General features: G+C 38.2%; 1 long non-coding RNA gene across 8 annotated transcripts in view; it reads left to right on the top strand.

Annotated features, from left to right (window-relative positions):
• The window catches only part of LOC103279512 (uncharacterized), an 86,406-nt gene that overhangs the window by 8,588 nt on the left and 50,417 nt on the right, over positions 1–27,401 (top strand). For 5 of the 8 annotated variants that reach the window (XR_010002524.1, XR_506842.3, XR_010002530.1 and 2 more), the window contains exons 3-4: positions 3,950–4,010; positions 10,823–25,501. This is a non-coding gene — a long non-coding RNA (uncharacterized LOC103279512). Of the gene's footprint in view, positions 1–2,388; positions 2,678–3,949; positions 4,011–10,822; positions 25,502–27,401 lie in introns of all 8 variants that reach the window. The other 3 variants (XR_010002525.1, XR_010002527.1, XR_010002526.1) reach the window with 3 other exon arrangements.

Raw genomic sequence — 27,401 nt, forward strand, 5'->3', positions numbered from 1 at the left:
TAGAGAAAGGAAAAGCAAATCTGCTCCGAACAAATTTTGCCAGGAAAAGTCAGGGATAGGTTTGCTTTAGAGTTACCATAAGTGAAAAACAACTTGAAGGTGCACAACATCCAAAAACATGTATAGAATTGGGATACATGCTACTCACAAAGATGGGTGTCAAAGATTCAAACTTGGCAAGGAAGTTTCTCTCAGTTTCAGAGAAAGACAAAGGCAAACCCTCTGAAAAAAATCTTGCTAAAAAAATTAGGATAGTGTCATCATAAACTGGAAATGACTTTAAGGAATATAACAACAATTAAGTTGGAATCATATGATCAATATAATCCTGACAGAATAGTACTTATACTACTTAATACTGAATTAAAGTTACACATGAGTACTAGGATATAATTCAGAACAAGTAAAGAATTGCTTGTCAGTGCTTTCTAAGAACTAAATATAACTATTTTAATAGATAATAACAATATCTTTCTTTTAGGAATGAAGGTGCATTTTAATTACTTCTTTTACAGGGTTGGGGATTAGGTTGTCCTCCAGATCCATGCTGTTCAAAGTGGTGGTCCCTAGACCAGTGTGGATCCGTGAGCTACTGAGTACAATCTATGCTGACATTCCAGGAAAGAAACAATTGTAACAAATGGGCACACATATAGTACTGGTTCCTGACACAATGAAAACATAATAATATCCTGTGTAATGTCCGAGAGCTTGGGAAGAATTGCTCTACATGTTGCTGAAATGCAACTCTCTAACATAACCAATTGTAATGCATGCTGGGAATTGCAGTCCATCAAAATCTGGAGGGCCACACAATTGTTGTTTTTGTGTGCCTTCAAGTTATGGTGTGTTTAAAGTGAACGAATGCAGTTTTCTAGGGTTGAGAGTGTGTGATTTCACCCAAGGTCACCCAGTATATTTCCACAGCTGAGCAGGGAATTGAACCCTGTTCTCCAGAGTCATAATCCAACATTCAAACCACTTCCATCTTGTTTATAGTTACAGCATGTTTTTTGGCCTCACTACTTAGGAATTACTATGTGTATACAATAAATACATAAAATATTATTTATGTGTTGTAATTATAATGGCAACTTGTACCAAACTACTTTTTAAATAAACTCATTGAAACCCATGGATAATGGGGTTAATTAGGAACCCTTTTTCAGTTTCTCAAGGCCACTAAAGGATAGGTATTGCACATGCTTGGGCTAGGGATTACTACATCCCTAGATATATGTACGGAGTGCCTGAAAATAGATACAACTAAACATTACATTTATTTCAGTAAGAGAGCTGCTCTTGTTTTTTCCAAAAATAAACCTAATTAATTTCAACACAGCTTGCTTTTGTAATAATTTAATCACATCTAATTTTACCAGAATTAAACCCACTTGACACATAATTTCTGGGTTTTGTGGCATTAGTGGAAATGTTTCAATAACTTCATTGCTTTTTCTTCCAAACTCTTGCATTGTCTTGATATCTTTTAATTTTAAAAAGTAGTAAGAATTTAGTAAGACTTATTTGTAATTTTTGTGTCACAATGCTTGCCCACTCTTGCAGGAAAAAGGTGACAAACACTGAACCTAAATACAACAAGGCGGACAGTCTCAGGACAATATTAACCTCCCCTCTTTTTCATGAATCTTACTTTGTGAAAAAGGCGGGATAATAAATATATAAATGTGACCAGCTCTGGTTACTCTTCTTGGCACAAAATATTTGGCTACATCATCTAGTTCTACCACAGTTAATCCTCTGCAATCACAATACCTAAGTGGGTAACAAAATGTCCCACATTCCCACTCTTGCCGCAAGTTCCTTGCTTTTATAATTGTTTTTTTTTTGTTGTCAATCACTGCAGTGTTAATTGGGGGATTTAGTGAGTTAGGATTAGTCACTAGAAAAATCTAGCAAATTGATAATTTGATGAGTTAATTTACAAGTTGTCTCTAACCCATGAGAGAAACATTTAAGAATAGAATTCTGTTCTTGCAGCATGAATTTGTATTGTCCAGTCTGTTACACTGGGAGTCTCATTCTACTGCTTGTGTAGACCAGGCATCTCAGTCTTTAAAAAGATCATAGTATACTCACTCATGCCTATATATGTAAAGCAGTGGTTCTCATCCTGTGGGTCTCCAAGTGTTTTGGCCTACAGCTCCCAGAAATCCCAGCCAGTTTACCAGCTGTTAGGATTTCTGGGAGTTGAAAGCCAAAACATCTGGGGACTCACAGGTTGAGAACCACTGATGTAAAGCAAAGCTATGAAATGTTTAGCCCACAATACCAAATACAGGTTATTAAGACTTCTATGAAGTTGTTGTTTTTATATGTGATTTTGAAGAGTACCGATATATACAGTTACAAACTATCTCTTCTCAGAGCCAAGAATCAGACAAATGAAGAAAAGTCTCAATTTATGTAAAGCCTGGATATTTGTTTCCTAAGCAAATCAGCAAAGAAAGCCCTTGCAGAAGGATATTCTCTGTCTGAGCAGTGGGAGCAATTCACTGGGAAGACACAGGAGATGGTATTCTCTTATGGCACCCTGATTACAGAATGACTATGCTTTGGAGGTCAGATTGATAGTGATGCTGCCTTAATTCTGGCACTGAGCTAAAATCATCTTTTAAAATACAAAGCTTTGGAGGACCATACTGCATAGGTAAAGGTAAAGGTTTTCCCCTGACATTAAGTCTAGTCGTGTCTGAGTCTGGGGGTTGGTGCTCATCTCCATTTCTAAACCGAAGAGCATTGTCAGTAGACACCTTCAAGGTCATGTGGCTGGCATGACTGTATGGAGTGCTGTTACCTTCCCCGCTGGAGCGGTACCTATTGATCTACTCACGTTTGCATGTTTTTGAACTGCTAAATTGGCAGAAGCAGGGGCTAACAGCGAGAGCAAACCCCACTCTCCGAATGTGAACCACCAACCTTTTGGTCAGCAACTTGAGCAGCTCAGTGGTTTAATCTGTTGCGCCACTGGGGGCTCTGATATAATGTTATCGTCCACATTACTGTCCACATTTTTACATCCAAATAGCTTTAAACTATCTTAATTTGTTTGATATATTTTTAATTTATTCAAATTATTATTTACTGTTTTAAAAGCTTCTGTTGATTGTACTTGTACACTATCCTGAGATCCTAATATACAGATGAAGTATATAACTATTTCATAACTTCTCTGCTTGCTCTTCTCAGTGGCTGCTTACTGATAGCAACTAGTTTCCTCTATAGTGTCCCAGTTAAGTACAATAATTGATCTTGTACTATCTTTCTTAAAAACGATCAGGATCATATGGGTAGAAAGGTGAACAATCTTCAAGCAGCATCCAGAAGAGTTCCATTGTGGTAGTCACTATCTGTACCAAAATTGGGAGAAAAAATTGGTCATGGCAAGAATTAAAAGCATTCTATAGATGTTGCCTACCATGTCATCTACTCCCACAAAATTCCCAAAATGGATGCTGTGTGAAAGTTCAGCCCTAGGTCCAACAGAACAACAATGTTAAAGCCACAACATTCTTAGAATATGGCAGACTAAGGCTGTGTCCACACAGGGAAAAAACATCCATACTCACCCAAATACAGTGATGGTAGTCTTCAAAACATCAGAGTTGTTAGCCCTTTTCTAGTGTAGACAAAGCCTGGGGGGGCTTGAAATAGGGAGAAACCACATCCAGAGTCATTTTGGCAGGACAGAAATGCACAAATAATATATAAATACTTAACACATAACTCTTAATTCTGTAAGGAAAGGGATATTTTAGCACCATTGAGACTGACAATGAGAATCGAGACTGCAATATTTTTTAAAATCATGATTTTTAAACCCATGTCCTGTGTTTTAATCTCTGTTCTGTGTATTTTAATATGTATTTTATAGAAATATGTTTTAATATGTATCTTATAGAAATACATTTAATATGTGTATTCACAGAATTTTTACAATGTTGATGTGTTTTAACTATGCTGTAACCCACCCGGAGCCACGAAGAGAGGTGAGTAATGAATACTATTATTATTATTATTATTATTATTATTATTATTATTATTATTATAGTCATGAATGGAATCTACTTAATGAAATGTAAGCTTTCATAAGCTGAGTCTACTTAAAGAAGTAGATTTCGCCTATGAAAGTTATGCTACAACTTTTTTTTTTTTGCTATAACTCTCAAAGATGCTACAATATCCCTTTGTGCACTGATTCAATCTAACATGACTATGTCTTTGAATTGGTAAAAGTATTGTAACATTTGTGCTCGAATGCCAAAAAATTTTGTTTGGCAAAGTTTTGCAGAAAAGGCCAGTTTCTTCTGCCCAATGTTTATTTGTAAAAAGTACAAGACCTACCAGTCCCTGAAGGTTGAATACTTCAAACCTGTACATCCCAAAGGCTTAATAATACAGTATTAAAGCATGTTTGTGTATCTGTGTCTTTATGTAGCTTTAAGGAATGGAATCTTAAAGGTGAAAGGGAGGATCAACACAGAGATAAGAGCAGGGCCTGAAGAAAATGGGAGTATGGAGCAGATGCTATCAGACTTTAGTATAAATAGCTTTGTACCTAATAAAGTTTACTCATGCTCATTAATTGTCCTACTAGCCTATGAAACTGTAGTCATCATGATACAGCTCAATTGACATCAGAGTCACCGTTTACTATTTAAACCTAGGTACAAAAAGTACCCTAATTAAAATAGCAATATACACATTTGATCCTGTCAGTTGTGAGTTCTGCACGTGCATTTAAATGGCCTCATTCGTCTGCATTAAATAGGGAAGTGATTCATTCCCAAATGCCACTTCCGAGCTTAATACAGAAAGACCCATCTATTTATATATGCTTTTCATAATGGAGACCATTGTGCATGTCCATATATTTTATCATTTAAATTGAGTCACTTTTTACACTCAACTCGAGAATCGTGAGTGAATTCAGTAATAAACTTAACACTTTACTACAGCTTCACTGCGGGAAAGAAGGATGGTGTAGTGCCTATAAAAGCGTTTTACCATTTTGAAGCAGAATAATTATTCCAGATTTCAAACTGCTTCCCCCACACTCAGTAGTTTCCCTTTAAAAACCTTAAAAATAGCTACATGCTATTGAAAGAAACCATTCTATTGCCAAGAGGGTTTGCCTGGATTAAAACTATTAATAGAAATGATATTTAAAGTTTGAAGTTTCAAATTAAATGGTCGCATATACCTTCCATTGCATCAGTTTGACATACACAATAACAATTAATTCTCTACCACCTCAATGTTTAGCTACTTTTAAAATGTCCCTATTTCTCTGTTATTCCCAAGCTTCGGCCTTCACCTTTAGTTTACTGTAGTTTATGTTATTTGAGTTCCAAAAGCAAAGTGTCATTTTGACTATATTCTGATGCTGATTATATATGTTCTTCAGTTTCATTGGTGAAATGTTAGAGGGCATGCATACGTGTGCTTCACATTAGAAAAACTGATACAGGTTGAACATCTCTTATTTGAAATTCCAAAATCCAAAACACTCCAAAATGGTCCATACAGTGGCTGAGGTAGTGACACTTATGCTTTCTTGCAGTTCAATGTACGCAAACTGTTTTATGTGCAAAATTATTTAAGATATTGTATAAAATTATCTTCAGGCTATAAGTATAAGGTGTATATGAGATGTATATGCAACTATAAATATTCCACCCCCCCCCCAAAAAAAAAACCCCATTGAAACTCCAAAACACTTCTGTTCTCAAACAATTTTGATAAGGGATATTCGACCTGTAACAGCATATCAAAATCCAATAATATAAAAATGATGTGTGTGTGTGTGTGTGTGTACATATATATATATATATATATACATACATACATACACATACACACACGCACACACATACACACACAAACACCATTTTTATATTATTGGATTTTAAAATTATTATTATTGGATTTTGATATACTGTTACAGGTCGTGTATATATATTCCATTTATTCAATTTTGTGTTGTTAATCTATCTGTGTTAGGGAATTATTTAAAATAAATGTTCCATCCAACAAGTAAGTATATGGCAGGCAGGGAATGTTTCACTTGCTTAGGCCTCCCTTGCTTGGTCTATTGCAGTGATTCTCAACCTGTGGGTACCCAGATGTTTTGGCCTTCAACTCCCAGAAATCCTAACAGCTGGTAAACTGGCTGGGATTTCTGGGAGTTGTAGGCCAAAACACCTGGGAACCCACAGGTTGTGAACCACTGGTCTATCGCATTCCAAAAACATTACAAAACTCACAACATTAAACAAACAACCAAGTAAAGAGCATCTACAACTCAACACCATACTATGCATGATATACCCACTGAGAAGATTCCTGAAGTGCAATTACCATTGCTATCTGTCTAAAAACAAGCAGCAAAGTGCAAAGTAAATCCCTCTAGTGAAGCTATTTCAAAATTTTCTTACAAAACCTGGAAAATTCTTTTCTTCATATATTGCATCTGATGCTAGACCATCAAGAATCAAGACCATGGAAACAGAATGAAGTTCTCAATATTATTGAGATACCCTTTTCACAGTATTTTCTACATTCGATCTGTAAGGACATAGGAGATAGCCATCTCTTCCATGGCACATTGATTATGAAATGCCCTCCACTTGGGGGTCCAACTGGTGCTAACATTTCAAGTATTTCAGGGCCTACAAATCATGGTCTGATTTGACTGTGAAGATCTGTCTCTGTGCACATTGTTTAAAATTGTTTGAACCTTTTAATTGTTTACTTTAAATTATTTCATGTTTTACATTGTTTACATTCCCTCTGTTATCTATACCCTGAGTCTCTTGATATAGGATAGGATAGAAATACATTAACATTTTTAACATAAAAAAACAATTGCTTTCATTAATTTATCAAGCTGGAGATAGAATCATTCTGAAATCAGTGTGTGGTGGTGCAATAAAAGTTTACCCAGATTAACTAGATTTTAACCAAATAGTCATAGCCATTAGTTTGAGGTATGTCATGAGCACAAAGAAGCCTAGCATAACCCTGGGATATATGTATATGCTCAGCAAGGCTTTAGTTTTGTTACAAATCTCAACAGAGTAAAGAACATGCCCTCAAGTGCACAAAAATCCATAGATTTCTTACATAGATATGAAAATCCTAAAGAAAACCCATTCTACTTCCAGCTCAACAGTTCTTGAAACAGATTTTTCTTGTAAGATTCAAAACAGTAGCAGTGAAATGAGTGTTAACTGAATCAGCATGCTCCTTAGTTGTATTTTCACTTTGAATGATGATGTTTTCTGTTTGCTCTTAATATTTTCCCTCCTTTCCTTCAAGATTAACCATTATGCCTCAGGTTATTCAAACAAGCCAACTGTAAACTCACATAAGCCCACAAACTGCTTGAGTCTATGGTGCTTAAAATAGCAGTTTTAAGGCTGGTGGAAGATGAGCTTGTGTAATAAACAGAAGTAGTGGTGTTGCCAAAGTTTGTAATTAATTGGCTCGGAGAAACACAAATTGGTCCAACTTGTAATATCCAACCACATTACGAATAAAGCGAGATTTCCCTCAAAAGCTCTTCTCTAGCTCTTAGTTAAATCCAGCACCTACTTCCTTAAAAGCAGCAGTTGCAATGTCCCTGGTTCTTGGGATCTTAAGAAAGGTAGTTTTCCAGAGGAACTGCATCTTTACTATAGAAATCAGAAAGAACAACAACAGTTAATGAATATTGCCCAGTGAGTTGCTTTATATTGATGTAGCAACAGCATCAAAGGGCACAACTACACTGAGCTTTAAGTCGGATGAGCCCCAGATCAACTCCTTGGCAGCCAAGTGCCACATGGAGCTGAACCAGGATAATGTGGGGCAAGGTCTCCTCAACATGACCTTGTCCCGCAATAACCAGAGTTGGCAGATAGTCCAAATGCGAACTTAATGAGAATTAGAGTCTACATTAATCTGTATTTCTATGCCATAGGTACTGAAGGCAATAAGCAAATCAGATTAACAATATAAGGCAATAAAAACTCCTCCATCATAAAGACATAGGACACTTTTTAAAAGGCATTAAAATTAAGGTGCAATCTACTCAGAAGGAAGTCCCATTAAGTTCATTGGGATTTCAGATAAATGTTGCATTAAGCTAAATCCTAGATTTGGGTCATGAGGGAATCTAGTCTTGAACATTTTAGCATAGCAGAATATTCCTGGATGCATGTCAGGATGTTTCCCAACATGTTTAAGAGGCACTAGCGGAAACTATGCTGCAAGGTCCAATATTTGTAAACCACATTTGCTTATTAGTAGCTAATGTTATATATAAATGCAGCTAAAATAAACCAGAGAATGGAAAAGACCAATTCAAATTATTTCAGTCTGTTGGGCATACGTTTCCTGGACAAGCATTGCTCTAAATTAAGAACATCCTTTGATGGAAGCCAACCACTTATGTAGATGTGGAACTTTAGCGTTATGTGTGAAAAATCAGAGGTTAGGAAAGAACACAAAGCTAGGGCCCCTTCAGACGTCGAAACACCCCTCCCCATTGTTTCCTACACGTTTGTAGGATATCTTTAGTACAAGATCATCATGTTCTGCTCACAAGACTGCAGTTCTATCATTTTTTCTTCATGTACATTTGTTCATAAGAGTGAGCATTTACATGTGGATGGCTTGCATGCTTGTTCTTCTCATCCTGATTAAATTTTATAATCCCTCACTTCATGGAATAGCCATGGGATAAGTTTGACAGAATAAAAACTGGAGGGGGCTCCTACTTACTTACTTACTACTTAATTACTACCTATTTACTTACTACTTCTTACTACTTACTTACTTACCATTAATGTAGAAGAGGTAATTTTAGCTTGTCACACAGCTAGGTTACTGGCAATGCATGCTAAAATTCCCTCTTCTTCACAATCATTAATAACACAAGAACCACCTCCAGTTTTCATTCTGGCAGACCTATCATGTATACAAGAGCTAACTTATAGCTCACCACAATAGTTAAGATGACATATCTTTGAGCAATGTTTTTCTGGTGTTGAAAAGCCACGAATAAATAAAACAAAATCAATTTCTGCCTCAAAGACAAACTAATTTCTGAAGTGAAACTAGCTGAATTTCTCATTGTGAGGAGACAGAAATACATATGGTATATTCAGGGACTTTGTCATCTGAAGTTGGCAAATGGCATCGAAGCACGATGTCATGTGCATCCTGTTGTTGGTCTTCCTTCTCCCCTCTTTAACCCATCCCCTGTTAATGACAGTCAAATCACACTTGTTCCCATCACTTACCTGGTGCAACTGGGTCGTTCCACTTCTGTGCCAAAATGTCAGAATTGAAGTGATGTCAAGCGGTGGGATTCTCCTCCTTTCCCCATCTTCCTGCCTCGCTATTCCCAAGGAAGTAATTATTTTCAGTTGTAGTTGATTTTTAAAATTAATGATACCGTCAATTGCATTTTTTAAATTACGATGTAGCGGAAGTACAGAATGCAGGAGCATGGGGTCATGCAGAAGTAGGAGGGTAGGACCACATATTGGTGAATTGGTGCAGTTGCATGAATGCAGATACCATTGATGCAGTTGCATGAATGAAAAAATATGTACCACTATTAGTGATCATGCAACTGCCATCTTTGTGTGATTAACTCCTAGATCTCCCAGAATTCTTGCTAGGAGCAGTCATGGCTTCTATCAGTGAGCCACTTTCTAGAAGGAGTTTCAATCACTGATACAAATCATGAACAGATCCTGAGCCAACCTCTGTCTTACAGCTTAACCTAGGTCACAGCACTGTGACAAAGCAAAGGGGAGAGGAAATGTATATTTCATCCTGAACATGAATGGCCGGATATACATGTGATAAATAATAAACATAGCAAATTATAACTGGAGTGATCTCTGTAATGGAAACTGCATTTTTTGGGTTACAAACACTACAATATGACCTCCAGAAAAATGATTTTCTCAAGGCACATGCTTTTGGCTGGTGGAAAAGACATATGTATCCCCTAACAATAGCCTTCACAGGATGATGTAGTTCAACACATCTGTAGGATATCAAATTGGATAAGAGCATCCAACAATAACTGAACAATCATAAAGCATTTGCAGTATTTCACAATAAATATTAATAAAAAGGTGCTAGGAGACATCATGGTAAAGTTGGCAGCTCCTTTGTACAGTCCTGATTTTTAGTTCTTAAAACTAAGCTGTAATGTGACACACAGACTCCTATGCTGCTTTATTTTAATTTACTTTAATCAAGTAAATCACATTAAGATAAGCTTTTGTGACCGTATCTTCAGATTGTTCCATTTTTCAAGCAGAACACAGGAAACCTCAAAAACATAAAAAGAAACTTGAAAAAAATACCCTAGAATCTAAACATTATCATTTATCAGAAATCTCTGAAGTCAATGGCATTTTTTAACAGAACAAAGTTTACTTGGAGCTAAATCTCCCCGTGTTTTACAGAGCTTAGTCTTTCAGAAGAGTATTTAGGGTTGCAGTCTTGATTACCTTTTACCCTTTTAGACTCTCTGCAAAAAATGTGCACCATAAGGAAGCAGATGCTTTAAAGAATAATGCACAGTATTAAGATCTGTTGATATTATACTGTGTGACAAGACTGCAGTGACAAACTCATTTAACTGTGCCATTGTGGTTAATGGGAATAGATGCATCCTGCGATAGTCATGACGACCATGTAAATCATGTTGCTTTTCTTCTTTCTTCTTCTTTCAAAGTGGCTCCAAATTTAACGCTAAAAGGTCAAATGCTTTTTGTTTTGTTTTTGTTTCTAGGCCCCTATCGACATATTTTTATGCTTACGCTTAAAGAGCCATCAACTGTGGAATGGTACTATAGATCAACCCCTGCTGTTGCCATCAGGTCGTGGGTGGTATAGTATTTGACAATCAAAATGACTTTTTATTGGCAGTTTGGATGATATACAGACAAGTCTTGTACAGCTCAGTGATGTGAATCTTTGCAGATGAGAGGCCCAAGACAGCAGGGAAATCCTAGCCTGGTTGAAGAGATACGCAAGATCTAAAGCTATAATTCTAAATACAAACTCAGCAAATAATGCCCCTATCATGAAGGATCTGTTTTTACTTACAGACAGCTCTGGAACTAATATGTGTACATTGCACTAAGAACACACAGAGTAGTTAATATTCACGTATGTTGCTTTTATCCTTACACAGGACTGCAGTTGGCTTAGATCCAATTTAAAATAGGGTATAGCTTAACATCCCTCCCACCCACAAATAATTAGCAGAAAAGTTTTAAAAAATTAAACACACAATTCTGTTCAAAACACAAATTTATAACTTTTCAAAATATATTATTAAAGATAAAAGGACAGTGCCATTAAAAGCCCTTTATCCTACACCAAATGCATCAGTTGCCACCAATTGCCTCCTGTTGGGAAAAGAAGCAAGAAGGAACCAACTGGACATGGAACTACACTGATTGATAATCCACAGCCAATCTGACACATCATACATTGATCAGCCCCAGTGTCTGGGATGTCATATGCTGGATCGGCTCCAATATGGTACTCCCCCAGCCAGTTCAGTGCTGATGGGTGGATACCCTAATCATCCTCTCACACCCTCCATGTTGAGATAGTCTCTGGCCATCACCTGGGTACTAAATGTCTGCTTTCGCATCTAGTGCTGTTGGATGGAGTGACAGCATGAGGAGAGATGGGGAACACGAATAAAAGTATTTCTCTCCTCACCTTTCTCCCTTCCCAAAGTGTTCAGTCACCCCAGCTGAGTCACTACAGACAATGATAGGCATGTAGGTCACATGTCATTCCCAGAATCATTGCAACATGGAAGGCAGGAGAGGATAGTGACTGCCATACTATGTTCTCAGAGCACCCAAACCTGGAAACATGGGATGGCAAAGGGGACAGTTGTGGAACCAGTCCAACTATTCAGACAAGCCCAAAGTTGGGGAATAGCCTGAATTTTTGGGCAGAATTCAGACTATCTCCCAACTTTGGTTAACATGGGACAAGGCTGTGTTAAGGTGCCCTTGCCTTACATTATCCCGGATGGGGTTTGGCTGCCACAGAGCTGATCCCGCCCTATACTGACCAAATCAGCCCTGAGCTACCTGTGAGTGGAAATTCAAAACTTGAGAACAGTCACTGAGGGCCCATCAACTCTGTAGTGTTAATGCACCATTTTAACTGCCAGGACTCAATGCTACGGAATTCTGGAATTTGTGTTAAAGAGGCACCCACACTCTTTGACATTAAAGCTAAAGACCTTGTAAAAACTACAACCCCTGTGATTCCATAACACTGAGCTATTGCAGTTAAAGTGATGTCAAACTACAATAATTTTACACACTCAGAAGGCTCTCTCCCACATACAGTCATGTGATCGTGGCGGGAACCTATAGAACATAAAACTCAGGTGAACACATCAGTCTGAGTTTTACATGACCACATCAGCAAGATTTTTGTAAGTGAAGAAACTGACAAAAATAGAAATTTCAGGAAGGTTGGATAATGAAAGTGTTTGAACTGACAGAAATGAACAAATTATCTATTTTGATCAAAGAAAAATTACTGGTAAGTTTTATGAAATATTGAGGCCGGGCTTTAGCACATTAGGTTAACCACTAGCTGCAAAAAAATCTTGCCAATAGAAAGGTTGGCAGTTTGAAGCTCAGGTTGAAAATGTGTGCCCAACCTTCAGCCCAGCTCACTACCCACCTAGCAGATCGAAAACAGCTGTGAGTAGATAAATAGGTTGCTTGCTTAATTGGGGAAGTATTTTAATGGCACCATAAGGAAAGACCAGAAAAGTGCAGATCTGTGAACGAGGCTTTTTGACATGGATAATGTAGCGACAGCAAACCCCCCCCCACCATGGCCGGAATCGAACACAACCTCCAGGATGTCGAAGATGGGAAATGCCTATATACCTCTATCTGTACTGTTGTCTGTCCTGTCTGTGTAGAACGGCATTGAATGTTTGCCGTATATGTGTTCTGTGATCCGCCCTGAGTCCCCTTTGGGGTAAGAAAGGTGGAATATAAATACTGTAAATAAATTAAATAAATTTACCGTATACTGACCCGAATATAAGCTGAGGCATTTAATTTTACCACAAAACACTGGGAAAACTTATTGACTCAAGTAAAAGATGAGGGTGGGAAATACCAATAAATTTCAAAAATAAAAATAAAATAGATACCAATAAAAAGTACATATATTGAGGCATCAGTAGGTTAAATGGTTTTGAATATTTACAGAAAACTGTAATTTAAGATAAGACTGTCCAACGCTGATTACCTATATACTCAAGTATAAGTCAACCCAAATATAAGCAGGCCAGGACTCTCACTCAAGTATAAGCCAAGGGGGGCTTTTTCAGCCCTGAAAAAGGGTTGAAAAACTCGGCTTATACTTGAGTATATACAGTAATTGGATTTTTTGCAAGAAATATGTAAGAAAATATTAATTGTGAAAATTGAAAAGTAGATTAGAACAAGAAGTTGGAGCGTAAAGTCTTGTGAATGTAAGGATAGTAGGGTTTATTATCAGTAGGAACATTTTAATGCAGTTAAACTTCTTTCGTGATCTATATTTCATGGTTATAATTCTATAGTTTTTACTTCATATATTTTTCAGTTTGTAATATTAGTAGTTTGTAGAATAGTAAATTAGCAAATGCTTAGTATGTTAGTGTGTCATATTCTTTATATTATATGTACTTTTCGTTAGCATCTTTTATTATTGTATATACATTTTAGCTAACAAAAACTATTACAGTAGAGTCTCACTTATCCAACCTTTGCTTATCCAACATTCTGTATTATCCAACACAGACTGCCTCCCACCCGGATCCACAGCTGTTTCTCTAGGCAGCAACGTGCAGTAGGCCAACACATCCAACATCAACAGAAGTGCAGCCACGCTCCCAAACAAGTGGCAGACTTGTTGTAAAACATGATGTTTGGTGCTTAATTTGTAAAATCATAACATAATTTGATGTTTAATAAGCTTTTCCTTAATCCCTCCTTATTATCCAACATTTTTGCTTATCCAACATTCTGCTGGCCCGTTTATGTTGGATAAGTGAGACTCTACTATAATTAAAAAACTCAGGCAGGATTACACTAGGAGATATGGTCTTTCAAATAATCAGAACCCAAGCCATATAGGGCTTTAAAGATCATAAGCAGCACTGGACCAGCAGCTTGTAAAGCTCCATTTAAGTGCATCTAAAGTCCAAATTCTTCTTGTGATTTAGGATAGGATTAATTACTGAACAATCTACCTGATTTTGTTAGTCAACAGTTCTAAAAATACTTGGATGTGCCAGCCAAACCCACATGAAATCCACAAAATCTCTAAGATTTCAACTAATAATGACTAACATCTCTCACTGATTTCAGCAAGAAACATGTCTGATTCAGAACTTACCACACGGTGCTATACTCTGCTTCTGAGATCCTTTGCACGAGATTCCAAACAGGTCCTATCACATGATGTTTGTCCCATTCTGTCCGCAATCCAGCTGAGTCTGTTTGCAAACAGTCTTAGAAACTGAGTAATTACACGCAGGATTCTAGCCGGTTATTAAATTTAATATAGTTATGTGGTACTATAGTTATGTGGAATCAGTATGCATTCCATCAGTTGTGCTATGACCTTTCCTTTGGGGGCATGTCTAGGGGTGGATTCTGCTGACCTGGAAGTCTTTGTGAGGGAAGCAGTCACCATTTCTCTTTAGGTAGTTACCTGAGAAAGACATCCAGGATTAGCAAATGAGTAATTGATGGTTTAACTTTTATTTCTCTCTCTCATTGTTTTGACTGAAAACTGCACAATTTCTTCCCTCTGTTGGATTTGCTGGTTCACATCAAAGGGTAGCAACCAGGGAAACCTACTATTGAGCAAACACAACATCTTCTAATATCTTATGAGATCTGTAGTTTGAGATCTGCATAATATTATTGTGCACAATATTATCACTGCACAATATTATTATAATACAAAAGGGATGTAGGGAGGCATTCAAATGGATTGGGAGGAGCCAGCCTTCTGTGGTGTTATGAGTCAAAGCACTGTATTTTCAAAAGTTAGAAACCAGGTGTAATCGGATTTGTAGGCATCCTGTCTGAATGTAGTATACACCCAGTTCTTAGAAACAATGGGATGCATACCGATATGAGCGTTTCTAATGTTAGTGTGACGAGGTCCTCACATTATTCCTTCTTGACACTGGTAACATTTGTATTTCAGTTGAGGAAAGAAGCTTTTGTTTGGATGGTTGCTCTATATATATGGTTTTGGAATGGTGTAGAACTGAGCTATAGGAAATTATTCCCATGCTTCTCCAATACATGTCTTAGGATGCATCTACACTGTAAAATTAAGATTGACACTACTTTATCTATGGTACCATAGCTCAATGCGATGAAATCACGGGAATTGTAATTTTGCTAGGTTTTTAACTTTCTCAGGGTAGCCAACAAGTGCTATTACCTCACCAAACTCCTTTACTGGAGGTTTCTAAGCAGAGGCTGAATGGCCATCTGTCAGGTTGTTTTGATTGTGTGTTCTTGCATGGCAGGGGTTGGACTGGATAGCCCTTGTGGTCTCTTCCAATCCTATGATTCTATGGATCCTTCTAAACCAGCCCAAATCTGCATGAAATCAGTGTTTAAAACGCTAATTTCATGTGAATTTGATGCCCACACAGCAGGCCAAAACCTCACCTCTTTTGGCAAAGGGGTGGTTACATTCCCTCCCATGCCAACTTGAAATCAGCCCAGGGGGAGGGGATGGCCACTAGTCCCCCCCCCCTCTTTTGCTTTAAAAAGTTAAAAATATGATCCTTACCCAGCTTGGAGGCTTCTCCTTGCTATGTGACATCTGTAAATGATGCACAGAGCTTTCAAAGGAGAATTCCCCCCTCCCCTCTCGAAAGCTTCAATGTGTAATTTACAGGTGCAGCAGAGGAAAAAGTCTCCAGACTCAGTAAGATCTCTTTTAGCATTTTAATGCCAAAAAGCGTTTTAGCATTTTAATGCCACCTCTAAAGATGTGGATCTTGCTGAAACATTCTGGGCACCGCAATTTAAGAGAGGTGTTGAGAAGCTGGAATGTGTCCGGAGGAGGGTGACTAAATGATCAATGGTCTGGAGAACAAGCCCTACGAGGAGCAGCTTAAAGAACTGGGCATGTTTAGCCGGCAGAAGAGGGTGAGATGAGACATGATGACCATGTATAAATATGTGAGGGGAAGTCATAGGGAGGGGGGAGCAAGCTTGTTTTCTGCTGCCCTGGAGACTAGGACATGGAACAATGATTACTACAGGAAAGGAAATTCCACCTGAACATTAGGAGGAACTTCCTAACTGTGAGAGTTGTTCGGCAGTGGAACTCTCTGCCTCGGAGTGTGGTAGGGGCTCCTTCTTTGGAGGCTTTTAAGCAGAAACTGGATGGCCATCTGTCGGGGTTGCTTTGAAGGCAATTTTCCTGCTTCTTGGCAGTGGGTTGGACTGGATGGCCCATAAGGTCTCTTCCAACTCTATTATTCTATGATTCTATCTTATAGGCAAGCTCCCACTCTGTTAGCTTTTAGGAAAGACTTGAAAACATGGCTTTTCCGCTGTGCCTTCGGTGAGTAATTTCTGTCATATATTTCTGTGTTACTCCCACCCTGAACATCTATCCTCTAGATTACCCCACTTCCATATGTCCCTGCCAGCAGTGGAGTACCCCTCTGTCCCTCTCACTCCAGGTTTTATCTCTGTGTTTACGCGGCCTGCCCTTGTTTTATTGTTTTTTGATTTCTTGATGTAATGCCTATTATTATTTATTGTATTTTAATGGTGCTATGACATGTTGTTTTTATATTTTATATTGTATTGCTCTGGGCATGGCCCCATGTTAGCCGCCCCGAGTCCCCGTTGGGGAGATGGTGGCGGGGTATAAATAAAGTTTTATTATTATTATTATTATTATTATTATTATTATTATTATTATTATTATTATTATAAAAATACAACTTTAAAAAATGAGGAAAATGAACAAGAAAACCTCTGCAAGAATATGTCAAGAGAAAACTAGGATATACAGTGCCTGGAAAGTGGCAAAACTAAAAGAGTAAAGTGACAAGACCAAAAGAATAAAAAGAATGAAGATGAGAAGACAACTTAAAATATCTCTATATTCTATTGGATGTTATCAGTGATACTTGTATGGTTTTGAAGATAACATTTTTCATTATCTGTCTAATATATCATCGTCATCATCATCATCATCACCATCATTTAATTACTTATTAATCGCCCTCCATCCACGATGCAGGAAGAATCTCTGCAATATTGTACAGGTTGAATATCTCTTATCTAGAATTCAAAAAGCCCAAATACTCCAAAATCACCCACATGGGTGGCTGAGAATTTGTCATTTTCGTTTTCTGGTGGTTCAATGTACATAAACCTTGAACAAATTATTAAAAATATAATCTACAAAATGATACTGAGGCTTTGTGTATAACAGGCATGGGCAAATCTTTTTGCCTTGGGGCTACATTGTGGGCCAGGCACCCACTGGGTGGCACGGGCCCAGGATGTAAGGACAGGGATGCTCACCCCATCCTTATGCCAAGAAGAAAACGAGACATGCGATGATTGCCCCAATCCTCTTCCCCAATAGTCCTCCGTCGATCTTCGGGCTCTCCTGACGTTTCACCCAGAATATGGCAGGTATCCTCAGAGGTTGAGGGGTCTGAACCTCTGAGGATGCCTGCCCCTCAACCTCTGAGGATGCCTGTCATAGTTGTGGGTGAAACGTCAGGAGAGAATGTTTCTAGAACATGGCCATACAGCCCAGAAGACTCACAAAACCCATCTCCAAGTTGTTTTAGTTATTTATATGCAAGTATTTCAAAACTGGAAAAAATACAGATCACTTATGGTCCAAACATTTTAGATACAGGATGCTCAACCTGTGGTCTCCAATACATTATATCACTGTACAGTCAAAACTGTTAAGGATCTGTGCTAATAAGAGCAATTCAGAAACATATAGTTCTCCTTATTCTAAGGATTTTTAAAATTTATATTTTGTTTATTAATATTTTTTCCAAAGGATATGACAGAGAAATGGGGAAGTGTGGGGATGTTCATATTAATGTTAGTAAATTAATAAATCTTAGCAAATATCTGATGAATCGTCAAGAGAGAGGAAAATGATATAGGGGCAAAGGGAAAGCACTGTATAACATTTTATTGTATTACATTCAGTTCTTAATCTCTATTACCCTAACATCCATTGCTTAAACTATTAAAAGTTTTTGAAAATTGATATATCATCTATATAAAAAAGGAGTCATATTGTCCTTTATTTTAAACCCAATAATCTGCCTTCTTAAACCTTCTTCTTGTATTTGATATTGTTCCATGTTTCTGTCTCCTTTTCTTTTTCTCATTAACAGTTCTTCTTGGTTATTCCTGTTAAGGGCACTTCCACAAAGCCATATAACCCAGAATATCAAAGCAGATAATCCACGATATCTTCCTTGAACTGGATTATCTGAGTCCACATTGTCATATAATCCAGTTCAATGTGGATTTTACACAGGTGTGTGGAAGTGGCCTTAGATTATTTCTTTTAACTCCTTTTTAGTTATGATTATTGCCAAACAGTATTAGAAAAAAATAATTTAATCTGTTTGTTAGTAAATTAGTATTATGTGTGCAATATTTATTTTCTATATATCAATATCATTCATCCTCCTTTTTTCTGCTGCCAAAAATCTGTATATTTCTATAGAAATAATTCAACTTTACTTAAGAGCGCTAGGTCTCTATCATATCCTATTCGATTTGTCATCGAATGACTCCTTTGGGCTTCACACAAATCTACTATTTGCCAAAATATACGATCTGGTGCTTTTCTTTTTAATTTCTGGCCAAATAGCTTAACTATTGGTTCATCCCATTGAATACAAGGTCTGCCCAAGGACTGCTTGTGGCCTCTTGGTAACCAGTTTGGCATCCAACTGGCAAATGGCGAATAGGCAAGAAGACGCAAGGCTGCTTGGACGGATTTTAATAGGAATTGGACAGTGCTAATAGATGAAAAGCTGCCAATGAAGGTCAGAGCAGATATCTTCAACACTACAGTTTTACTGGCAACATTATATGTATCTGAAACATGGGCAACAACAAAGTTAAGAGGAGGAAAAACTGGCCGTGACTCAGAGAGCAATGGAAAGAAAGACGTGTGGTGTGACAATAAGAGATAAAGTCAGGAATAAAGAGCTGTGTCAAAGAACCAGGGTACGTGATGTGGTCATGGTCAATGAAATCTATGAGGCAAAAAAGAAGATGGGCAGGACATATAGCATAAACAAAAGACAATCAATGGACATGTCAACTAACAAACTGGATGCCAACTAGAAACCAACTGGATACCCAGTCTCTATTAACTAATATCCCTTATATGAGGGGTTGTTTTTTTCAGTTGAGAAACTGCAAATTGCTTCTGGTGTGAGAGACTTGGCCATCTGCAAGGATGTTGTCCAAGGGATACCCATATGTTTTACCATCCTGTGGAAGGCTTCTCTCATGTCCCAGCATGGGAAGCTAGAGGTGACAGATGGGAATTCACTCTGCTTCCTGTATTTGAACCACCAACCTTTTGGTTAGCAGTCCTGCCGGCACAAGAGTTTAACCCATTGTGCCACCTGGGGCTCTATATGAGGGGTTGGACAATAACAGTGGTTCTCAATCTGGGGTCCCCAGATGTTTTTGGCCTTCAACTCCCAGAAATCCTAACAGCTGGTAAACTGGCTGGGATTTCTGGGAGTTGTAGGCCAAAAACATCTGGGGATCCCAGGTTGAGAACCACTGGTCTATAATATAAGAAATATATATAAAAGAGTAATCATATTTTAAATCAACCAGTTCCACACTCCATTCTTTTTTGATCTCTTATACATACAAACGTTTTTAAAAATTGGATACAATCCAGAGAGAGTTTGGTGCTCACAGTTTCTTGCTATTGAGCCCTGAAGTTATCATGTGTTCACTCAAGATTCTGAGTTTCTCCCAACTGTCTATTATTTTTCTCTATTTGTGAGTCTTACCCTTACAAGTAGAGTTATCTCTTACAAATATATTCTCAGTAATTGTGCCAGAGCGTTTGTTACAAATCCTGGAGCATTCAGGATTTGCAGCCCTAGCCAGGAAGCCAAAATCCTGTGGGTTCTTGGCGTTCATTTAATGTTCAAATGTCAGCCTGCCAAAAAAAAGCTTTTGATCATGAACTGGTTGACAGATTTTTAATTTATGGTCGAACTCTTACTCAGTAGCTAGTCCTCCTGACTCTGGATTTCACGTCTCTGTTATCTCCAGATCTCATGGTCCCGCAGTCTCTAGTACTCAAGGATTCAGGGCAGTTAGAGGGCTGGAGTGTCTCTGTGTGGAAGGCAAGAAGCTACATTCAACACAGTGGGTTCACTTATTCTTACACTTATTTGCCACACAATAATTGTTTTACATAAAGTTATAAAATAGTTTGTTGGGTTAAAATTAACTGGAGTGAGACACATCTTTGGAGAGAGTTTGCTGTTGTGAGATTATTGGGTTCTATGAGGCTTATATAATGAATACTGTATACACAAATGGAATTTTTCAAGAATCTGCCTTTTGTAACAATCAGATAACAAATCACACTCTTTCACACAGAGACAAGCAGCTGCAGCAACTGCAACAACAAACCAGGATATCCTAAATTGGATATGATATGTGTATGTGTTTATATGTATGTGTGTACACACACACACACACACACACACACACAATAAGGCATCAATACTGATATTATTTGCAGAAAACGTCTTGTTATGAATCAGATCTCATAAACAGAGAAATCAAACAGTGGGATATGTGGAAAAGACAGAACAAGATGAGCATGCGTTTTTGAGTGAAGGCCAGCTGTTTGGAGACTCATTTATGCATCTTTACAGTTTTTACAGCCAAATGCTCTATATTAGAGCATAGGGTCTAAACAGCTAGAGTTTATGTTGAGAGGAAGTCACTAAAGTGGGATGCATCTACACCACAGAATTAATGCAGTTTGGCACCAATTTAATTACCATGACTCAAGGCCATGAATTCTATTCCATCCCATTTGGGCAATGATCCTGAGTCATAGAAACAACAGCAGTAAATACAGGTCTCTGAAAGAATGGAGGATGCCATGGAGGTTTCTGAGGATGAAATGTGTGTTGGTAAGTAGATTTTTGAAAGATGTTCTGTCTTCTTAGTGAGACCATTCAAGATGTGATAGTAGAAGAGAATACTCAAAAACATCCCCCTTCCCATAATCAAAATCATGTTTTTCTAATGTCACCAAATCCCGATGAGAGTCACTGATGAGAATATTCACAGTTCAGGATTTATTCTGTGCACTATTCGTACAAAATGGTTTCCTACAAAGAAAATGGGCAATCGGAGAGTTCTCCTTCTAACTTGTGGTCCTGGATTTGTTTTGATGCTATGATAATCAGGCCAAAATGTTTTCCACTTCTGCTCAAAAGTGCTACATAAATACTGAAATTACTAGTACTGGTAGTTAAGGAGGCTTGTTCGTTTCAGTGATGTTCATTGGTATAAGCACACACTGGACTTCAGGCATTCAATTAAAGAATCCTAAGAGAGGAAGAATTGCTTGGGAATGCATTCCAACACATTCTGCCTTCTCAAAGATTTGTTCTTTCAACCAATATTTCACTAAACTGTATTCTTGGAGAGCCTAGTATCCTGTTGAATGGTCATGCTCCACTGATCAGTTTTGCCATAATATTTTCTATTTTTCAGTGAACTCAGTTCCACTGAAATTAGGGTGGTTTTCTTATACGAAAACAAATGTAAGTTTACATCATAACAGGATGGTGAGGCTGCAGGAACAAGTGTGCTTGGAAGACTGACCCAAGTGAGTTTGCCAGTAGAATTATAAATAGTACCCAATTAAGTGCAAAAACAACAGATGCTTCTTTCCTGTAAGATGGAAAAGGACTTGTGAAACATGGAGTTTATATAAAGGTCCAGAGAGTATTTTTTAACTCTATGGCCATGTATTCCAACATTAAATATTACATAATGTATGTTGTAATAAAGAAATTGCTCAAAAACAAGCCCAAAAGAAAAACATTTTTTTTCTCTTACAGCTGACAAACCTTCAGATATCTGGGTCTTAATGCAATGACACATAAGAGGCAGAAAACAAGAGCAAAATAACACATGCATCGGTCCATAAATTTTCCCTCTGGAAATGGGTCTATATGGCCCCTTCTACATTGCCAGATAAAATCAAGATTATCTGCTTTGAACTGGATTATATGGCAGTAAAGGCTCATATAATCCAGTTCAACATAGATAATCTGGATTATCTGCTTTGATAATCTGGATTACATGACAGTGTAGAAAGGTCCTGTGTTTAATGACTGTGAACCACACCTTCTGTAAGGCTATGTGAAATGTCTACCTCTGATGGCAGATGTTGGTGTTTGGGAGGAGTATCACTGTCCCATCTGTCCTTGTGGCTTCTCAATAGACTTGGGCCTGAATCATGTTTCATCTGTTTCTTTCGTGGTTTTGTACCGTTCCGTACAACCTCCTCCAGAACAAAAGAAGCAGTCAAACAGAAAAGGAGGGGAGTGGTAGCCATTTGATCAGCTGATTTTTGGCACTTGGCTGTAGGCTTGATACTTGTAGGCCTAGCTCGCAGGACCTACAGTTGAGCTTTGAGCACTTGGCTGTAGGCCCTGCCTGCTGGGCCTATAAGCATCGAATGATTGGTGCTCAACTGTAGACACTGTGAGCCAGGCCTACGAGCCATTGAGCACTTGATGCTCATAGGCCTGGCAGGCAGGGCATATAGCCGAGCACTCAATGGCTCATAGGCCCAGCTCACAGGGCCTACAATCAAGTGTTGAGCGCTCAGCTGTAGGCCCTCCTGCCAGGCCTACTAGCATCAAGCGATTGGTGCTCGGCTGTAGGCCTTGTGAGCTGGGACTATGGACATCGAGCACTCGGGTTGATCGCTCAGTGCTCGTAGGCCCATCAGGCATGGCCCACAGCTGAGTGCTTGATGGCTCATAGGCCGGGCAGGCAGGGCCTACAGCCGAGCACCAGTAGTAACAACTATCAGCTAGAAAATGTCTCCCTACACTGCTAGCCATTGGATTCAGTTGGCTACAGCTGATACAGTTAAACTGGAATCATTGTACTATAATTGTAAAGTGTGACATGACATCTGGGGCTTGGATATGGTAGTGAATGGCCTCCGATCAATTCAGTCAAAGAGAGATATGCTGACTTCCACTATATTTCATGGGAGGATAAATGCACTGAGAACATGGAATTTGTTGTTTTGCATTCTCCCAGGTTTCACTGCACCACTCTGCCAAACCCAGAAATTATGGTTTGGGCACAATTTCGTTTTTTTGCATTTTTAATCAATTTCACTTATATTTTCAGTCATATTCTGGGCATGTTGAGAATAGACAAAACAAAATTACTTCAGTTTTTTTTTTAAATGTCGCTATTCTAGCAAATTGGGGGCAAGAAAAGAAAGTCCAAGAAAAATTTAAAATGGGGCTCACGGATAATACCTTTTCAATCCCTGCTATACTTAGACTGAGAAGTAATTGGTCTCTTATTTTTCTCTTAAGCAGTAAGATCACTTGTGTGAACCCAGACAGGTATAAAATATAGACAATGAAACAGCTTGGTACTTTTCCACAATGCTATTTAAATTATCAGACCTCAAATGGAATGATTGAGTTGTTGCCAGCTATATTTGCTTGTGCTGCAGTAACCTGGCACACATTTGCTTGCTGCATCTCAACAATTGTCACTGAGGAATGAAACAACTTGATATGTTTCTGTTGGATGTCACCTCTTTCTTGTCAGGGAGGAATGCAGTTGTATAGACTGCCTCTTCCTTCACAGTGAAAGATCAATTCCTCAATGTGAACATGAAAAGCATGTATGTGCATGACACTCCCATTTCCACTGGAAGAAAACAGGGTGTGATGACCTGGTATATCAGTCAGACCAACAGTTAAACTACTGGATATAAAGGCATAGTGTGGTGATTTGAGCATTGGATGAGGATTCTGGGAGACCAGGCTTTGAATCCTGGAATGTGTTCAGAGGATGGTGTCGAAAATTGTAAAAGATCTGGAAGCTAGACCCTATGAAGAGTGGCTCAGGGTTGTTTTGCCTGGAAAAGAGAAGGTTAAAGGGTAACATGATAACCATGTTTAAATTTCTAAATCAGTGGTTCTCAACCTTCCTAATGCTGCAACCCCTTAAAACAGTTCCTCATGTTGTGGTGAGCCCTAACCATAACATTATTTTTGTTGCTACTTCACAACTGTAATTTTTCTATTGTTAGGAATTGTAATGTAAATTTCTGATATGCAGGATGTATTTTCATTCACTGGACCAAATTTGGCACAAATACTCAATACACCCAAATTTGAATACTGGTGGGGTGAGGAATTGATTTTGTCATTTGGGAGTTGTAGTTGCTGGGATTTATAGCTCATCTACAATCAAAGACCCCCATGAACCCCACTAATGATAGAATTGGGCCAAACTTCCCACACAGAACCCACATGACCAACAGAAAATACTAGAGGGATTTGGGAGGAATTGACAGTGATTTAGGGGAGATGTAGTTCACCTACCTCTGGAGAGCACTGTGAACCCAAACAATGATGGAACTGGACCAAATTTGGCACAAATACCTTATACACCAAACTTTGAATACTGGTGGGGTTGGGAGATTGATTTCATCATTTGGGAGTTGTAGTTGCTGGGATTTATAGTTCACCTACAATCAAAGAGCATTCTGAATTCCACCTACAATGAAATTGAACTAAACCTGGCACACAGAACTCCCATGACCAACAGAAAATATTGAAAGAGTTTGGTGTGCGTTGACCTTGGGTCCCGGAGTTGTAGTTTACCTACATCCAGCCTTTTCTGCCAAAGGGGTTCCTGGTCTTTGGTGACCTCTCTGACACCCCCCATGACCCCCTCCCGCAGGGGTCCTGACCCCCAGGTTGAGAAACGCTGATCTAAATGGATGTCATATTGAGGAGGAATCAAACTGTTCTGCTGCTCTAGAGACTAGGACATAGAAAATGAATTCAAACTACAGGAAAAAAGATTCCACATGAATATTAGGAAGAACTTCCTAATGATAAGAGTTGTTTGACAGTGGAATACATGGTTTTGGAATGTGATGAAGTTTCCTTCTCTGAAGGTTTTTAAACAGAAGCTGGATGGCCATTCATCAGGGGTGTTTTATTGTCTGTTTTTGCATGACAGAAGGGATTGGATTGGATGGTCCTGGTGGTCTATGATGTTTTGATTCTGTTAATACCTATTCAATCACAGAAAAACACTGGACTTGGGTAAGTCTCACTCTCTCAGCCTAAGAAGAAAGCAATGTTGAACCTCCTGTGAATAAATCTTGCCAAGAAAATTCTATGATAGGGTCAGAGTGGACTCTGAGACACATAACAACAGTAACAACAATTCAATAGATAGACTGCATTTCTTAGAGATGTTCTTTACCAGGACCACAACTAGAGAAGCCATTCTGTGTCTTTAGCAAACCTTCAGCATGGATTCATGCTTGAGGATTCACTGGAAATATAACAGAGTTCTCCTGGTTGCAACATAACCACGTGTCATGATGGTATATGTTTGGCTGGAACTATGAATAAAAGTACTTATATGTTGTCACAATATTTCACCATAGGTCCTATTTGCTACTGCATAGAAGAAAAAGCCAGTATCTCCCAAAAGCTTTCCTCCCTCCACAACTCTCAGCATAATTATTTCCTTCACAACTGTACAGCCAGATTTTGGGGATAATAGTTATTTTGATATATTAAGTTTATTGCTGCAGTTTCCCCTGGAATGATGTGGGAGTGTTGCTGAACCTTAAGATAATGCTTCACTGGGAAAACAAATGGAACAAAACAGCATCCTATCCAAACACAGCCAAAATTTCTTTTTTCTGCCTCACTCCTCCCCTGCATTTATGTTGGTGTTCAATCATTGCAGCTGTTTGTTTGGGTCCTTCCTCAAAAATACATTCGTAACACTGGTATAGATTCAAACCGCCTACCAATTTGAGTTAAACTCTTCTGTACCACTTGAAATATCTTGTCTAAACTGGTACCCAAGAGAGACCAGAGTCTAAGATTAGACACTGCCTCTTCTTCTTCTTTAAAAAATAAAATAAAATTACTGTATTTCTTGGCCATGAAATGTAAGATACCAGATGGCTTTGGAAGAAAATTAAACAGAAGACAAGTTCTGCTGGAATGCCTGAATCTATCTAGGGGTTGTGTTTATATTTATAACAGATCATTTCTTTTGAGGCAAAATTTGTCTGTATCATCAGTTCTAGTTACTATAAAAATGTGAGCCAGATAATAAAAAGAGAAAACATGGAATCGAAACATTTTCTTGGGTTGGTAAGGAGCTTGTATTTCCCTTTGTTCTGAAGAGAAAAAGAAGCAATTGTGTAGGGCTCACATAATTGTGCTCCCTATGCGTTCATAAAATTGATAACATTAAAACAGAGAGCCAAGCCAAACATTATAGCCTCGTGAGATTTTAGCTCTTCAGTTTTCACATGGAGAACCATATGTTTTTAAAAGACCCTCAGGTGAAAAACTGTCTGGCACCCATGCCAAAATCTACCTCAAAAAGGAAGTCATTTTTCTTAAGAGTAGTACATTTTGAGGTAGAACAGTTTGAGATTAATGTCTCTTTGTGTACAAAAGAGAATTGCTCAGTTCAATGGGGAGAGTTTAAAAGAGTTGCAGTTCTGGATTATAACTGCCAAAAATTCTCACCAAGAATGGACATTGTCTGTGGGTTCTGAGGGTTGTTCCTTATCAACTTCAAGTTGATCTCAATTTATGGTGATGTCTAAGTCACCCTATCCTCAACAGTTCTGTTCACGTCTTGCAGATCCAGGACTGTTATTTTCCTAATTGAGTCTATCCATCTGGAATGTAGTGTTCCTCTTTTCTTACTTGTGAATAACTCATGATGGGGCCAATGTACGATAGCATCAGTTTGGTCATCTTGGCTTCTTGGGAGAATTCAGGACTAATTTGTTATAGAATCCATTAATCTTTATTAAAGATAATATTTGTCTTCCTTGTGTATGATATCCTCAGATATTCCTTTGCCAGCAGTGATGCTCATTGGAGCTTCTAGCAGTTGTAGAACAAAACATCTGAGGTGCAATCACATTATGAAACTTTAGTACTATTACAATATGATTATGTT

This window comes from Anolis carolinensis, chromosome 2 (assembly GCF_035594765.1).
Source record: "Anolis carolinensis isolate JA03-04 chromosome 2, rAnoCar3.1.pri, whole genome shotgun sequence".
In the NCBI taxonomy this organism is placed as follows: Eukaryota; Metazoa; Chordata; class Lepidosauria; order Squamata; family Dactyloidae; genus Anolis; species Anolis carolinensis.